At 46.7% G+C, this 18,234-nt stretch overlaps 1 long non-coding RNA gene across 1 annotated transcript in view; it reads right to left on the reverse strand.

The window, feature by feature from the left end:
• Positions 1–13,933: 13,933 nt before the first annotated feature.
• LOC309659295 overlaps positions 13,934–18,234 on the reverse strand; it is a 55,466-nt gene continuing 51,165 nt past the window's right edge. The window contains exon 4 of the long non-coding RNA XR_014262721.1: positions 13,934–18,127. This is a non-coding gene — a long non-coding RNA (uncharacterized lncRNA). The remainder of the gene's footprint in view (positions 18,128–18,234) is intronic.

The raw sequence follows: 18,234 nt of genomic DNA on the forward strand, positions 1-18,234 counted from the left end.
GTTGTGATGACCCAGCAGTCAGGAGTGTTGAGGTCCATTCCTTCTGGCTGCATCCATGCTATTCTTGCCTGAGGGAGTGCATTCCAACAAAGAGCACGGCTGGGACAGCGCATCCGGAAACCTACCTGGCCTTTCTCACCCAGACCCCGTAAAGTTCTTGCCTGGTTTCCTGAGTGGCCTTAGACCCACATTCCCCGGAGTGAGTTCTGAGGAACACCTGTCCCAAGGAATGCTCTGTAAAAGAGGGTTCCAGGGACAGAGTTTGTGAAACATTTCCTATTCTATCCTACCCATTAAAGATGCTGAGAAGTCCTTCCATAAAATAAAACCAATATAATTTTGCTTAACCCAGTCTTTCCTAAACTCATTTGAGCACAGAACCCTTTTACTGGGTGCTACAGCACATTTGCAAGCCCTCCTCCTATGATGGTTGATTTTATGTGTCAACTTAGCGGAACCACAGTGCTCAGATATTTGGTCAAATATTTTTCTAGATGTTTCTATGAGGGTGGGTTTGGATGATATTTACATTTAAATGCATGGACTTTGAAAGAAAAGTAGATGATCCTCTATAATGTGGGTGGGCCTTACCCAATCAGTTGAAGGCCTGGATAGACCAAACAGGGGCTGACCTCCCTCGAGTAAGAGAAAATTCTACCAGCAGATGACTCTCAGACTTCAGCTGTTATATCTGCCTTTCCTGAGTCTCCAGCCTGCTGGCCCACCCTGCAGATATTTGGACTTGTCAGCCTCCATAATTATGTGAGCCGATTCCTTAAAACATCTATCTACCTACCTCTTAGTCAGGGTTCTCCAGAGAAACAGAACCAATAACACATACAGGCATACTCTTTTTATTGTGCTTTGCGTTATTGCACTTCATACATATTGTGTTTTTTTACACACTGAAGGTGTGTGGCAGCCCTACGTAAAAGTAAGTCTATTGGTGCCATTTTTCCAATGGCATTTGCTCACTTCATGTCTCTGTGTCACATTTTGATGATTCTCACAATATTTCAAACTTTTTCATTATTTTATATTTGTTATGGTGATCAGTGATCTTTGATATTACTATTGTAATTGTATTGCGGCACTGCAAACCATGCCCCTATGAGATGGCAAACTTGATAAATGGTGTGTGTGTGTGTGTGTGTGTGTGTGTGTGTGTGTGTTCTGAATGCTTCACCAATTGGCTTTCTCCCATCTCTTTCCCTCTCCTGAGGCCTGCATATTCCCTGAGACACAAAAATATTGAAATTGGGCCAATTAATAGCCCTACAACGTCCTATAAGTGTCAGGAAGGGTCATCTGTCTCTCACTTTAAATCAAAAGTTAGAGATATCACCTCACACCAGTCAGAATGGTCATCACCAAAAAATCTACAAACAATAAATGCTGGAGAGGGTGTGGAGAAAAGGGAACCCTCCTACAGTGTTGGTGGGAATGTAAATTGGTACTACCACTATGGAGAACATTATGGAGGTTCCTTAAAAACATGAAAATAGAGCTACCATATGATCCAGTAATCCCACTCCTGGGCATACATCCAGAGATAAACATGGTTCGAAAGGATACATGCACCCCAATGTTCATTGAAGCACTGTTTACAAGAGCCAAGACATGGAAGCAACCTAAATGTCCATAGGCAGATGAATGAATAAAGAAGATGTGGTAAATATATACAATGGAATATTACTCAGACATTAAAAAGAATGAAATAATGCCATTTGCAGCAACATGGATGGACCTGGGGATTATCATACTAAGTGAAGTAAGTCAGACAGAGAAAGATCAATATCATATGATATTGCTTATATGTGGAACCTAAAAAAAAAACCTGATACACATGAACTTATTTACAAAACAGAAACAGACTCACAGACTTAGAGAAGGAACTCATGGTTACCAGCAGGGAAGGGTTTGTGGGAGGGATAGATTGGGAGGTTGGAATTGACATGCACACACTGCTATATTTAAAATAGATAACCAACAAGGACCTACTGTAAAAAAAATAAAAAATAGAATAAAATAAGGAGCAAGAGGGTAGTTTAAGGGAAATAATGTATAAAACCATAAACCAAGGACATGAGAGTATCATTAGTTTTTTTATAAGACCAGGGCTAGAGAGGCATGCTGATAAACTGAATGAATGGTATAGTGTAAACTTGCCATGACTCACTATGCGTGATTGCTACAGTCAATCAAAAGTTGGAAGTATGATCATTGTTATGTTTTTTCCTGAATAAAATTGCACTTTGACTAATAGACAAAAACCCAAAAGTTAGAAATGATTAAGCATAGTGAGGAAGGCATGTCAAAAGCTGAGATGGGCCAATAGCTAGACCTCTTATATCAGCTAGCCAAGTTGTGATGGCAAAGGAAAAGTTCTTTTTTTAAATTTTATTTATCTATTTATTTTTGGCTGTGTTGGGTCTTCGTTTCTGTGCGAGGGCTTTCTCTAGTTGCGGCGAGTGGGGTCCACTCTTCATCGCGGTGCGCGGGCCTCTCACTATCGCGGTCTCTCTTGTTGCAGAGCACAGGCTCCAGACGCGCAGGCTCAGTAATTGTGGCTCACGGGCCTAGTTGCTCCGTGGCGTGTGGGATCTTCCCAGACCAGGGCTTGAACCCGTGTCCCCTGCATTGGCAGGCAGATTCTCAACCGCTGCGCCACCAGGGAAGCCCGGAAAAGTTCTTGAAGGAAATTGAAAGTGCTACTCCAGTGAACACACACATGATAAAAAAGCAGAGCAGCCTTACTGCTGATCTGGAGAAAGTTTTAGTGATCTGGTTAGAAGATCAAACCAGCCACAGCATTCGCTTAAGCCAAAGCCTAATCCAGAGCAAGACCCTAACTCTCTTCAATTCTATGAAGGCTGAGAGAGGTGAGGAAGCTGCAGGAGAAAAGTTTGAAGTTAGCAGAAGTTGGTTCATGAGGTATAAGGAAAGAAGCTGTCTCCATAGCACAAAAACACAAGGTAAAGCAACGAGTGCTGATGTAGAAGCTGCAGCAAATTACCCAGAAGATCTAGCTAAGATCATTAATGAAGGTGGCTACACTAAGCAACAGATTTTCAGTATAGATGAAACAGCCTTATATTGGAAGAAGATGCCACCTAGGACTTTCGTAGCTAGAGAGGAGAAGTCAACGCATGGCTTCAAAGCTTCAAAGGACAGGCTGACTCTCTTGCTGGGGGCTAGTGCAGCTGGTGCCTTTAAGTTGAAGCCAATGCTCATTTACCATTCCCCAAATCCTAAGGCCCTTAAGAATTATGCTCAATCTACTCTGCCTGTGCTCTCTAGATGGAACAACAAAGCCTGGGTGACAGCACATCTATTTACAACATGGTTTACTGAATGTTTTAAGCCCACTGTTGAGACCTACTGTTCAGAAAAAAAATATTACTACTCATTGTCAACGCACCTGGTCACCCAAGAGCGCTGATGGAGATGTACAATGAGGTTAATGTTGTTTTCATGCCTGCTAACACAGCCTCCAACCTGCAGTCCACGGATCAAGGAGTCATTTTGACTTTCAAGTTTTATTATTCAAGAAATACACTTTGTAAGGCTATAACTGCCATAGACAGTGATTCCTCTGATGGATTTAGGCCAAGTAAATTGGAAACCTCTGGAAAGGATTCACCATTCTAGATGCCATTAAAAACATTTGTGATTCATGGGAAGAGGTTAACAGGGGAGTGGAAGAAGTTGATCCCAACCCTCATGGGTGACTTTGATGGGTTTAAGACTTCAGCAGAGGAAGTAACTGCAGGTGTGGTGGAAACTAGAAGTGGAGCCTGAAGATGTGACTGAATTGCTATAATCTCATGATAAAACTTTAACAAGTGAGGAGTTGCTTCTTATAGATGAGCAAAGAAAGTAGTTTCCTGAGATGGAAACTACTCATGGTGAAGGTGCTGTGAAGATTGTTAAGGATTTAGAAGGATTACATACATTTAGTTGGTAAAGCAGCATCAGGGTTTGAGAGGATTGACTCCAGTTTTGAAAGAAGTTCTACTGTAGGTAAAATACTATCAAACAGCATTACATGCTACAGAGAAATCATTCTTGAAAGGAGGAGTTAATTAATGTGGCAAACTTCATGGTTGTCTTATTTTCAGAAACTGCCATACCCTCACCAGCCCTCAGCAAACACCACCCTGATCAGTCAGCAGCCATCAACATCAAGGCAAGGGACTTCCCTGGTGGCACAGCGGTTAAGAATCCACCTGCCAATGCAGGGGACACGGGTTCGAGACCTGGTCCGGGAAGATCCCACATGTCGTGGAGCAGCTAAGCCCATGCACCACAACTACTGAGCCTGCACTCTAGAGCCCGCGAGCCACAACTACTGAAGCCCACGCACCACAACTACTGAGCCTGTGCTCTAGAGCCCACGAGCCACAACTACTGAGCCCACATGCTGTAACTACTGAAGCCCATGCGCCTAGAGCCCGTGCTCCACAACAAGAGAAGCCACCGCAATGAGAAGCCTGAGCACTGCAACGAAGAGTAGCCCCTGCTCTCTGCAACTAGAGAAAAGCCCACACTCAGCAACAAAGACCCAACGCAGCCAAAAATAAATAAATAAATAAATTTAAAATAAAATAAAAACTCACAGAACATAAAATTAAAAAGAAAAAACAACATTGAGGCAAGACCTTCCATCAGCAAAAGAATTATGATTTGCTGAAGACTCATGATGGTTAGCATTTTTTAGCAATAAAGTATTTTTTAATTAGGTACGTACATTTTTTTTTTGACATAATGCTATTGCACACTTAATACAGTAGAGTGTAAACATACCTTTTATATGCACCGGGAAACCAAACAATAAATGTGATGATTTATTGCAATATTAGCTTTATTTCATTGGCCTGGAAGTGAACAGGCAGTACGTCCAATATATTCCTGTTTATGAATATATAGAAAGAGCTTTATTATAGGAATTGACTCATGAGATTATGAAGGCTAAGTCCCATGACCTGCTATCTGCAAGCTGGAGGCCCAGCAAAGCCAGTGGTGTAATTCCAGTCCAAGTCCAAAGGCCTGAGAACCAGGAGTGCTGATGTTGAAGGCCAGGAGAAGATGGGTGTCCCAGCTCAAGCAGAGAGCAAATTTGCCCTTCTTCTGCATTTTTGGTCTGTTTGGACCCTCAATGGATTGGATGATGCCCACCTGCTCTGGTGGTTACAATCTGCTTTACTCAGTCTACCAATTCAAATGCTAATCTCTTCCAGAAACCCCCTTACAGACACACCCAGAATAATGTTTCACCAGCTAGTCTGGGCATCCATTCGTCCAGTCAAGTGTGACACATAAAATTAACTATCACGATATATAAATACACATCCTATTGATTCTGTTTCTCTGGAGAACACTGATTGATACACTCTGGACCGGTGTCCACAGAACAGTTGGGGAACATCAGTGCGACATCTGCTGCCTCAGCCTGATGAAGGATCCTGTCACTGATGCAGTGCTAGCCTCCAAAAGCCCCGCTGGGCAGACTGTCATGGAACAGAAAGGCTCACAGACCAAGTCAAGATGCTCCAACCACACAGTTTATTAAATCAACTCAAAACACGCAGCAAAAAACAAGGGGAGAGGTGTGGGGTTGGTTGACTGACTCAGGATCAGATGCTGGTGGGGTGGAAGGACCACACACCTGAATCCTAGACTATGCAGTGTTCACACAACCTCTCTATCTGCCACGTCAGCCTTCCCTGCTGATGGTGTGGTTATGGGACCAGCCTATAGTTGAACCAGGAGGCTCAGCAGACGGCAGGTGACCTTGCTCTTTGAAGAATCACAGGAGCAAGTTCACTGGGCCAATAGCTGCAGCTCATCAATTAGCCTGTTGAACGGCTGCAGGATTTACCTGCATTTCTCGGGGGCAAAGCACACGTAGAACCGGAAAAGTTGTCCCTAATGGGTGGCTGAGTTAAGACCTCTTGAATACTGAGTTCCTCATGTATATTTGCTTTCATCCCTTCTAACTCCATTCAACGCACAAATGCTTTACTTTATCTATGGCTAACGGGTATCACAAGCTACTTGCTTCTATGCACGGTTTCATCTATCCTCCTTATTCATTTCTCTTATTTTCTCTAGCAAAATAGAAGAGTCTTAAACACAAGAACAAACACACATTGCAGATTCAATAAGAGAAATGATGGTGAAACTGCTGATTTTCCTAGTACTTTAAGAAAAGGCTCAGCAAAGATCATTCATATTTTGTATATCTGTTGTTTCAAGTATAAATGCCCTGGATTAGAGATGAAGGAAAAGAAGGTGGTTTTTATTTCATGAGGGTTAGAATCTGCTCTGTTTTCAAAACATACCAGAAGTAGTGAATTTTTTAAAAAAATGAACATCATTTTTGAGTAGAGGGAAGATCTTTTAGAAGGTGACATTTTGGGAATTCCCTGGTTGTCCAGCGGTTAGGACTCCACGCTTTCACTGCTGGGGGTGCGGGTTCGATCTCTGATTAGGGAACTAAGATCCTGCAAGCCGCATGGTGTGGCCAAAAAACCAAAACAAAACAAACCTCATATATCAATAGAAGGTGATGTTTTAACTAGAAAAATGGAATGCGCTGGGCAAAGGAAGGGAAAGGGCAGCAGAATGTGTGCTGAGTGCGTGGGCTTTACCAAGGATTCCTAATGGGCAGGCAGGATTGGATGCAGAGGCATGATGGGAAGGAGAATGAGGCAATGCAGTAAATTTAAAGAAAGAGACAGATGCATATGTAAGTTATAAATCTCAGAAAAGATAAATAAAAGATTAGGAGTGAGAAATGCGAAGCCTGAGAGGTGTTATCTGAATGAATACATTGAATGCAGAAAAATTTTCACAGCAGGATTAGGTACAAAAATACATCTTTCCCCCCTTTAACCAAGAGGCAAGAACTCTCCGAGGAAATATATTCCGCTTGAGAATGGCCATGGTAATTTTTCGGCAATAGAATCAGACCATTTGGGGGGGAAAAAACCTAATAAATATCCTCTCTCTCAGTGGTCAGAATTTAGGATGGAAAACAGGCTCCAAAGGCAGGCATTGATTCCCCAGAGGAGAAAGGATAAAGCTGGGATGAGAATCAGGCCAGCGCTGAGGGCTGAGAATTTGAATGTCCAAGGTCAAATTCAGTCTCCTAATCCCTGCCTCGCCTCCACACAGGGACTGGTTCCAAGAGGCAGCTCGTCAGCCCGCCAGCGTGGACCAGTTATGTCTCCACCCATTGTTGACGAATTCACTCCGCTTGGCCTCAGACCAGGAATTCGACACATATTCTACCTACAACACACAAGCTGTAAGGAAAGGGTTTTAGGTCTCTAGCAATGGAAGCTTCTCTTTGCAGTACCTTCCATGATCTTGAAAATTAAACTTGGTAATGACATAGCAAGATCTGTAGCTCAGGTCCCCTGTCCCCAGCCCCCCATGATGTCAAGGGTGACAGGACAGCACCTGGCCAAGGCATTGGGTGAGCTGTCAGCCCCTCAGTAGCATCTGGAAGGTTCTGAGGGCATCCTTTAACGACTGTTCAGTGATCCCCAAACCGGCCTGGTCCATAAAGGGCAGTCGCTTACGCCCCTTCCCGGCCCTCCAATGGTTGCGGTTAATGAATTGGGAGATTAGGTTTGACATAAATACACTACCATGTGTAAAATAGATAGCTAGCGGGAACCTGCTGTATAGCACAGGGAGCTCAGCTCGGTGCCATGTGATGGCCTAGTTGGGTGGGATGGGGGATGGGAGGGAGGTCCAAGAGGGAGGGGATGTGTGGACGCGTCTGGCTGATTCACTTCGCTCTGCGGCAGAAACTAACACAACATTGTAAAGCAATTATGCTCCAATTAAAAAAACAAAAACAAAAAACAGCTGAACAGAAAGTTACAAAAACAAAAACAAAAAGTCTCAGCCAGGTTTCCCCTCCTGCCAAGGCTAAGCTTGGGAAGAGAGTCAGGATGCTGGGCTGGATGGAGGATGGAAGGAAACCCCTCCTATTATGTGTGAGACGCAGGGAAAGCGCCCTCAAGGGTCCTGAACAGCCTTCGGAGGCCTGTGTGGCCACTCTTCACAGCAACCCAGGAGGAAGCTAGGTATTTCCACAGACAAATCGCTCCCATCAGGGATGTGACTGACAGACTGGGGAGGGCTGCAAGTATCTAGGCGATGCAGGGCTTCACTAGAAGTTAAGCCATAGGGCATCCCACCCCCCCGCCATCACCTTGTATGGGTCCAGTGACACCTGATTCTTGCCATTCCTTCATCTTCTCTCCACCAAAGAAAATCTACCTCCTGCTGCTTTGAGGGCCTCCATGCTGGCCTTGCCATCTGAAAGCTCCAAGGAAGAATCCTTGCTGGCTTCCTCTAGGTCAGCCGTTCGCGGGCATCCTCGGTGCTGTTTGGCTTGTGGCAGCGTAACTCCAGTCTCTGCCTTCGTCATCACATGGCCGTCTCCCTGTGTCTGTGTCTCTGTGTCCACATTTCCCTCTTCTAAGGACACTGGTCATCTTGGCTTTAGGGGCCACCTTAATGCAGGATGTTCTTACCTTATCTTGATCATATCTGCAAAGACCCTATTTCCAAATCAGGCCACATTCTGAGGCTCCTTTTGAGACAGGAGTTTTGAGAGGATACTACTCAACCCAGTAAAAGAAGCCAGAACGTTTAACTTTGTAGGTATAGCCAACTTTTATTACAGTATCCCCTTTTCCTCCCAAAGCACTCTGAAATGACCAGGGGTCTCCCCTTTCCATTCGGTAAATCTGGTCTAGCACAGGCAGAGCAGAGCTTTCACGTAAAGGAGTTTTCCAGAGTGACTACAAGGCAAGGATGTGTGTCAGCTGTAGTTGCTGGCCAGGCCAGGCTGGGGGTGCCTGTGGGAAGCCCCTCAGGATTCCTTCCAGGTGAGGGGGAGCATTGGCCTAACTCCCGGCTCTCTCTGCCCGTCGCTCACTTTCCTTCCCAGTTGGTGCGTTTAGAAGGAGAAACTGGTCATGAGCAGTGAGAGATCCCCTCTTTGGAGTGCGCTGCACCTCCGTGGCGTGCCCAGATCCACCACACATCCCTGTTCAATTTGGTCTTCGTATTAGGGAACTTATTTGCCCACAGATACAAGCCATATCTTCAACCTGGCCTTTATCAGCTATAAAGGTGGTCTTTGGGACCCCTTACCCCTTCATTTCATCTCTCAATTGGTTCAGAATCGGGGCAGGGAAGAGTGGGCCGTTTAGGGGGGCACCCCAGACAGGGCTCACTTTGAACACCAATTAACTTAGCACTTTACACACAATCCACTCACATCAGCCCTTAATGTGCCAAAAAATATATCTGAGGCTGAAAAGCAGAGGGCCCAACCCCAGGCAAGGTTGAACTCTCCATAGAAGGCCAAGGAAGGAATTGATTTCTCCTCCGGTATTATTACTCCACAATAGCTGGTATGCATTCCAAATAAGGTAACAAAGGAGCCAGGCCAAGTTGGGGAAAGGAGTTTAAGTGAAAATCTTCCAAACACCAAAATCTCAAAGGAGAGGAAGTAGCTGACCACCCCCTCGGCTACAGTTCATCATAACAGGGCCCATTTCTATACACCAGGCTTCCACGATTATCTCTTTGCCGAAATGTACAAACACAGCCAGCATACTCTGTGCCCGTGGAAAGACCTGGATCAATATGAGTAACAGTAGAATGAAGGAAAGAGAAAAGAAAAGATTTTATCAAGCCTATTTGCTTTAAAGATGCCTTAAAGACCTGCACAAACACACCTGCTTCTTCAGCGCCCGACAAGAGCCGAGCAAACATCTGTCTTTAAAAGAAAAGTGCGGAGAAAGAGACACTGCAGCCTCGGAGCCAGTCTCCCCGGGAGGCACTCCCATCTCAGCAAGTGAAAACGAGAAACCTAATCTTCAGGTCAAGAGTTTTAAAAAATGAGCCAGTGATCACTGTAAAAACCCTGATTATTAACAGGGTTCTGAATTAACCCTGCATCACACTGGGGACAGTGGGGTGCTGGGGAGTGTTTAACAACTGGATTGCCAAGGGGGAGAAGAACCTTGATCTGTAGCATCTGCCGGTTTCTGTGGTGTAAAAACTCCCACAGTCGCTGATTTCAAGCTACCAGCGTGGCTCACGGAAGGGGGAGCTGGAGCTGCCGTCAGTGCCGTGTGCAGACGCAACAGACACAAATGACGTCTCAGCACAGGGAATAGTAAAATATACTAAAATAGGTAGGAAATTGTGAGTTGTGAGGATTTATGACCTTTTTTTTTTTTTTTTAAAGATTTTTTTTGATGTGGACCTTTTCTTAAAATTTTACTTATTTATTTATTTATGGCTGTGTTGGGTCTTCGTTTCTGTGCGAGGGCTTTCTCTAGTTGAGGCAAGCGGGGGCCACTCCTCATCGCCGTGCGCGGGCCTCTCACTATCGCGGCCTCTCTTGTTGCGGAGCACAGGCTCCAGACGCGCAGGCTCAGTAATTGTGGCTCACGGGCCTAGTTGCTCCGCGGCATGTGGGATCTTCCCAGACCAGGGCTCGAACCCGTGTCCCCTGCATTGGCAGGCAGATTCTCAACCACTGCACCACCAGGGAAGCCTGACGTGGACCATTTTTAAAGTCTTTATTGAATGTGTTACAATAATCCTTCTGTTTTATATTTTGGCTTTTTGGCCCCAAGGCATGTGGGATCTTAGCTCCCAGACCAGGGATTGAACCTTCACCCCCTGCATTGAAAGGTGAAGTCTCAACCACTGGACTGCCAGAGAAGTCCCATGACCTTTGTTTTAAATGTCATTTATTTAGTTGTAAGCTTATATATTTTAATTTTTGGAAATACCAAGACCCCCTCTCTCTCCTACTCCACAATTGCCCAAGGCCCACCCACTGAGCCAGAATCCCCCGAGTAGGGACTGCGCATGCGTATGTTTAAAAGCTCACCAGTGTGGTTCTGATGGGCGTCCTCCACTGGGAGATTCTGATGTATCTCTACAGAAAAGGAAACGGAGGTTTAAATGTCCTGGCTATTGGTTAACGCTTGACCAAGCTGGAGAATGACCATGAGTGAGGTTTCATTGCTTCCCCCAGGCCTCCCACCCCGGTTATGTGCAATTTTTAAAAGTTATTTATTTATTTATTTATTTTTGAAGTGTAAGTTGATTTACAATGTTGTGTTAGTTTCAGCTGTACAGCCAAGTGATTCAGTTATGTATATATATACATATATCTGTATATATATTCTTTTTCAGATTCTTTTCCACTGTAGGTTATTACAAGGTATTGAGTATAGTTCCCTGTGCTATACAGTAGGTCCTTGCTGTTTACCTATTTTATATATAGCAGTGAGAATCTGTTAATCCCAAACTCCTAATTACCCCTTCCCCCTCCTTTCCCCTTAGGTAACCATAAATTTGTTTCCCATGTCTGTGAGCCTATTTCTGTTTTGTAAATAAGTTCATTTGTATCACGTTTTTAGATTCCACATGTAAGTGATATCATATGATATTTGTCTTTCTCTGACTTATTTCGCTTAGTATGATAATCTCTAGGTCCATGCTGTAAATGGCATTATTTCATTCTTTTTTATGGCTGAGTAGAGCAATTTTTTATCTATTTTTGAAATATGGAGCCTTACGTTAGGAGCCATATAGCAAAACTTCATTGCTTTTTAATTATTTTAACAAGAGCTGCACTAAAGTTTACCTTTAGAACACCTATGGGAAAAAAAAAGGGCTTAACAAGAAAATTCATAGGTAAGGAGACTAAAAGGAGATATCAATGTCTTCAAGAATCTTTTAAAACCAGCTTTGTATCTATTTTTATACAAACCATTTGTTAATAACAAATGATTGTCATCTACTCACCCACAGAGGGCTAACTGAGCTGGCAATGTTTTGTTAGCGGTTAGTTTAAGTTCTCCTTTTTACTTAGAAAATGAACTTACTCTGGGGGACTTTCCTGGTGGCGCAGTGGTTAAGAATCCGCCTGCCAATGCAGGGGACACGGGTTTGAGCCCTGGTCTGGGAAGATCCCACATGCCGCGGAGCAACTAAGCCCGTGCACCACAACTACTGAGCCTGAGCTCTAGAGCTCACGAGCCACAACTACTGAAGCCCATGCTCTGCAACAAGAGAACCCACCACAATGAGAAGCCCACACACAGCAACGAAGAGTAGCCCCCACTCACCACAACTAGAGAAAGCCGGTGCACAGCAACGAAAACTCAGAGCAGCCAAAGATAAATAAATAAATTTATTTTTAAAAAAAGAAGAAAATGAACTTACTCTGTCTAGCAAGATTACAGGTGATTTTTATTTACTGTGATTTACTTTACTATATTTTTTCTAAATTTTCTTCAGCAAGCAGAATGTTGTAATGCCGACATTTCTAAAATACTTTTATAATCGGGGGAAAGTTGACATTATTTTTTTTATAAAGAAACAAAATCTATTCTAGTTCTTTCTGCACTCAGACCGTTCACCAATCCAGTCTGGTTTTTCCCCGGAATATCCTGAAGAGAGCAATGAGAGGTTTTAACTGAGTCTGCAGCTCCTTTAAACTTTTCCCTACTCTTCCTGGGGAGTCGAGGATAACCTCCACTGAATTCCCGCCCCGCTCTGGGGCTGCTGGGTCCCCATGGGACAGGACACGGTTACTCGCAACAGGTCCCAGGCCAGTTTCTCCCTCTCCTGCTGTTAGTTGGGAGAGCACTGCACTGTGAACTCAGCCCCCAAAGATACGAAATCTGAGTTTCAGTGGAAGCCAGTCCAGTTAAGCCTGCTGATTCCAGCGTCTTCCTTGTCCATCTCGAGAGGACATCCTTGCCTCGTCCTGCCCCTGCAGAGGAAGGGGGTGGTGACAGGGCCGGGGAGCTGAGTGTGCAGGGCGGTGGGTGCTGCACTGGGCTGTAGGCACCTGCGCTTTTTCCTGAGAACAAGTACACACCTTTTATCCTTTTCTCTTCCAGGTGGACCAGACTCCTTGAAAGCAATTTACTTCTCACACCCCAGGCAGCTCAGGTTTCCATAGCCCCGCAGACCTTCACCCCCTTCCAAGCCACACTCGCTAAACCCCAATTCTAAGCCAGGATCCCTGACACTGGATCTCCCTGTGGACACCACGTCCAGCAGCAGGTTTCTCTGACACACCTCACCCAACCCTGGGGTGCAAGGGCTCCCGCAAACGGTTGTGGGGAGAGTCGCATCAGCGACCCCTCTCCTGCCCCTACTGGATGTGTGTCTGGAGGAAGTCACGTGACCTCTTAGCGCCTCACCGGCCAGCTGGGGATAATGATGTCCAGCCACAGATCAGTGTGAGCATTCGAGGAGCTACCACGTATGGTGAACTGTGCAAATGGCAGAGGCCACGACAGTGCCTGAAACGGTCTCCAAGTCTCCTTCCCTGCAGACCCCTCCTCTGGGTCCCCTCGGTCCTTAAGCAGGCACCACACATCATGCCCCCCTGATCTTGGTATTATCAGTAGGGTTGCCAGGTAAAAAAACAGAACATCCAGTTAAATTTGAATTTCAAATAAACAACAAATAATTTTTAGCATAAGTGTATCCCATGCAATATTTTTCTTTGCTAAATCTGGCACCCCTAATTTAAGGAGAGTACCTGCTTCATGGGGTAGGACACTAAGGCTGATTCGTTTACGCTCCCAGCCCTCCTTCCCCCTCCCCTCCCCCTCCCCCTCCCCAGCCTGGTACACACACAGAGTAGATATGTGATAGATAGTCCAATAGGTACCTGATCCCAGCAGGGGCAGTACTGCCCCCTAGGGGCTGTTTTGGAGATTGGAGGAGACATTTTTGATTGGCACCTTCAGGGAGGGGGGAGGGAGGAGGAGGGAGGGGAGGGGGAGGAGGGAAGGGGGAAGGGGGAGGAGGAAGGGGAGGGGGGAAGGGGGAGGAGGGAGGGGCCTTCCAAGCATCTAGGGGACCCTCCAGGCACAGAACAGTAGCTCTCAACAAAAAGTTGTCCCTTGTCCCACACGCCATCATGTAAATGGAAACCTGCTTGCAAGTCGTCCTAGAAACTATCTCCATATGAGCATAAAGTGAATCTTGTTCTGTGTTTTCCAGGAATGTGACCACAGTGTAAATCGAGGGAAGACTGTCTTTTGTTTTGTTCATAACCAAGAGATCATCATTGTGTCAGGAATCATCACATCTGTGGGCTTGAGAGGGTCACAGCTTCTACAGCTGGGGTCTCAAGGCTTCATTCGTGAAAAGTACAACTTTCTCCCCTTCACTCCCTTCCCAGCTCTGTGTTTCTTCCTCTCCTTCCTCTTCATTCTCTCCTTTACTTCTCACCTTCCGGTTCTCCCCCGCCGTGTCTTTTTTTTTTTTTTTTTGATTGATTGATTGATTGATTTTTGATTGCATTGGGTCTCCGTTGCTATGAGCAGGCTTTCTCTAGTTGCGGTGAGCAGGGGCTACACTTCGTTGTGGTGCGCAGGCTTCTCATTGCGGTGGCTTCTCTTGTTGCGGAGCACGGGCTCTAGGCGCACGGGCTTCAGTAGTTGTGGCACGCAGGCTCAGTAGGTGTGGCTCGCAGGCCTAGAGCGCAGGCTCAGTAGTTGTGGCGCACGGGCTTAGTTGCTCCGTGGCATGTGGGATCTTCTCAGACCAGGGCTCGAACCCGTGTTCCCTGCATTGGCAGGCGGATTCTTAACCACTGCGCCGCCAGGGAAGTCCTGCCGTGTCTTCTTTTGCCTCCCTCTTCCTCCTGCGTCCCTCGGCAGCACCAATGCCATCTCTTCACCCTGATGGGTAGGAGGTTAACTTAGTTATTTTTTGGTTAAACACTCAGAACAGTTCATGGCACATAATAATACTGGTACGTATAGACATAATTAAATAAATATGTAGCTAATTTTTTAGAAGACAAAGAAATAAAAGAGGGTCTGTAATTACCCAAACGGGAGAAGCATGAGATGGAGGTGTGAGGCCAGCACACGATGCTCTTCAAGTGGAGGGACCCGGCCCTGGAGGGTCACCAGCTCAGCAGTGGGTCCCCCTCCCGAGGGGAGCTGGGCTGTCCTGCAGGCCTCTCTTGGCCTAAGGGGTCGCCTCCCCCTTACCCAGGCAGAGGGTAAAACCCTCAGAGGCCCCAGCCAGCTGTGGGTGGGAGCCGTCCCCTTGGTCGCTGAAGCTCCTGGAAGGACGAGGAAGAGCGTGTCTGGGGGATGGTCTGTGGCTGAACTTGCCTGAGACGTTGGCACCCAGAGCCCATCTTCTGAGGACCCCCAGGTGGCTGGGGTTAACGTGCTGCACATCTGTCGTCTCCCCTGGAGACATGACAGCTCTGAGGGGTCTCTGGTGCCAGGTGCCCCTGAGGCAGCCCCGGTGACCCTCTTGTAATTCCCAGCTCCACCCGCATGTCCAGGCCAAGTCCATGGCCACAGGCTGGCCTCTCTGGGCCGGGGCTTCCTTCAAACAGTCCGGCTGTGGAGTCTGTGGGGCTCTGTTCTTGGCTTCTTCCTTCTCTATTTCCGTGGGAAACAACCTGCCATATTTCCTTCTGTCCGAGCTCCTCAGGTAACCTCGCAGCCCAGGAAAATGCCTCACAGATTTCCTTACAGGCAATGCCCCTCTTTACTGCCTACAACAAGCAGCACACTTCCTGTAAAGAGCCTGACAGTGACTGTTTGGGGTTTTGTAGGCTCTACAGGGGTCTCTGTCACAACTGTGAATGGGTGTGGCTGTGTTCCAATAAAACTTTATTGATACAAACATGTAGCGGGCCAGATCTGACCTATGGGTCATAGTTTGCCAGCTGCTGGCCTTTGAGGTTAAGGAATCTAAAAGGGCAGAAGCTTTTCTGTTGGAATCGCTGAAGGACCACATAGGCTCCCTTTCCATTTTCCCAGCCGAGTCACTTGGGCTCTTCTTAATTTCTACACCCCAAGGAAGGCAGCTGGGCTTCATACTGCTCTGCGGGTCACAGTGGCCTCCAAGTCTTGAATGCTGGCAAGACAGTTCCTCTTTCCCTGCAAGTGCCTCGGAGCTCACTGCTGCTTGTTAAAAATCCAGAACCTCCCTTAGCGACTGTGCTCCTTTCTGTGTCTTTTATGAACTCTCAGGAACTGGCCCCATTTTGAAAATGTTTTATTACTACTTCTTGCTGAGCAAATGCCAAGCCTGTCAAGACGCAGAGAGAGGAGATTTGGTTCCTTTTGTTTCATAGAGAAGAATAATCTCCTGCACTCACGGGCATTCTGGTGCCTTCTTCAGTAGCCCAGTGGGACCAGCTCCAGTGGCTAACACCAGTGACAAAAGGACAGAGACGGGCCATCTGGAGATCTTGTTATTACAGAGGCAATTCCAAACACAAAGGATTCCTTGGGCTTTATGAATCTATTTTCTGACTGTTAGACAAAACAGCAGTGTTTTGAAGCCAAAGAAACAGGGGGGTGTCTTCCTAGATGATAGATTACATTTCCAAGGAGACTTTAGGTCTTGATTTAATTTATCCAATGAACAAAGGTTTGTGCCTAATGCTTTTCCCTCAGCAAAGATTCTTCAGAACAGGATTTAAAAACTCCTTCAAGTGGCTTAGAGAGAGATTTTTCTCTGAGTTGAAGAGCATATTTGACATGTACTAAACATGCTGGGTTTCCTGAGTAGGTGATGTACAGCCTAGAAGGCGAATGAGAAAAGTCTGGAAATGATGCTTTCTAAAGGAACTCTGGAAAGGTACAGAAGAAAAGGAGGGAGGGGGAGGGGGAAGGAGGGAGGCCAGTTTTCACTTCCTACTTTCTGTGTTCTTTTGGTTTTTGAACCATGTAGCTCTGGTACCCAGACCCACCTCCCCTCACAAAAAAAGTTAATTTTAAAATAGAATAAGAGTGATGCTATTTATTGCATCCACAGTCCAGTTGGGTTCCTTGGCCACCTCCTCTACCCTGGCCAGGGGGCCACTGTTCCCACAGGCCTTGCCGGGTGTGGTGGGAAAGAGCAGCGCCCCCTGGCTCGTAAGGTGTGTCCCAGCTCTGGTTTTAAGACACTGCCTGGGCCCCATCACAGTTCCCGTAAAAAGGGTATTGTAAAAATTTCGGAAACATTTGAGTTTACCGATTTATTGCTAAATGAGTTAAATAGCCCATCTAGAAGAGCAGCCAATAGTTTCAGCAGGGATGTGTAGGTGTCAAGGGGATCTCAGAGGCATGAGGACTGAGGGAAGGAACTTGGAGACTCCAGGCCTGGGTTCCATCATAAAATGAGGAAAGATCTCTGGCCTCGTGGAATCGTGAAGAGTCACCAGGCAGTGCATTAAGGCCCCTTAGTAAATCGGCTTGTTCTCAGTAAAAAGAAGCCAACACCAGCACCGCCCTGGGAGGGAAGACCCCAGGGGAAGAGCCAGGCCATGCCCCTGCCTCCACCCCACCACTATCTCCTGCCTCCTTGGTACCCGGGCTCTCCTGCTCGTGTGGCCAACGGGCTGCACACTCTTTACGTCCCCTCACTCCCCAGGCCTGGGGGACAAACGCCCTGCCCCTCTGTTCCCCCATAACCAACGCTCCACCCTCCACCCCTACCCCTGCCAACAGCACCCAGGATTGTTTCCCTTGGGGAATCACCCTCACCTTGGCAGTGGCCCTGGATGCTGATCAAAGTGTCCTCCCTAGACCGAGAGCTGGGCACAGGATGGGTGGCAGCTGGCCCGTGGGAGTCTCTCTCTGGAAATGTGAGTTGTGAGCAGCGGGGCCCAAGGTGGAAATGGTTCCCTTCCTCTGTCCCTCCCCTTCCACCCCACAAGGTTCCGGGCCCTTTCCTACCTACGTGCGTCCCACCTCTCCTCCGACGATGCCCCCCTTCCTGGTGACGAAGGCTCCCGTAGCCGTCCTGATGTAGCCCGCAGCTTGCCTTCCTGGGGTGCCCGCTCTGACTCTGCAGGTAGGTGCACCGCTGCCCGCGACGCCCTCGCCAACCTGCACTGCATCCTGTTCGAGTGCACGTCTGCTTCCCACCTCGTTCCCCGCGCTGGGAGGCCTGAGGCTGCGTTTCAGTGACCTTCGCACCCAGCCTCTAGGCCGTCGTCTGGCCTGTGGGCCCTAAAAACTGCTTTGAATGTGGAGGATTTACTGAAGTGGCCCATCCTCTCTGCTCAATATTCTGTAGCAACCTAATTGGGAAAAGAATTTGAAAAAGAATAGATACATGTATATGCATAATTGAATCACTTTGTCGTACACCGGAAACGAACACAACAATGTTAACTCCGCTCCAATA

The sequence above is a fragment of the Balaenoptera physalus genome (genome assembly GCF_965194825.1).
Source record: "Balaenoptera physalus genome assembly, chromosome: 4".
Lineage (NCBI taxonomy): Eukaryota > Metazoa > Chordata > Mammalia > Artiodactyla > Balaenopteridae > Balaenoptera > Balaenoptera physalus.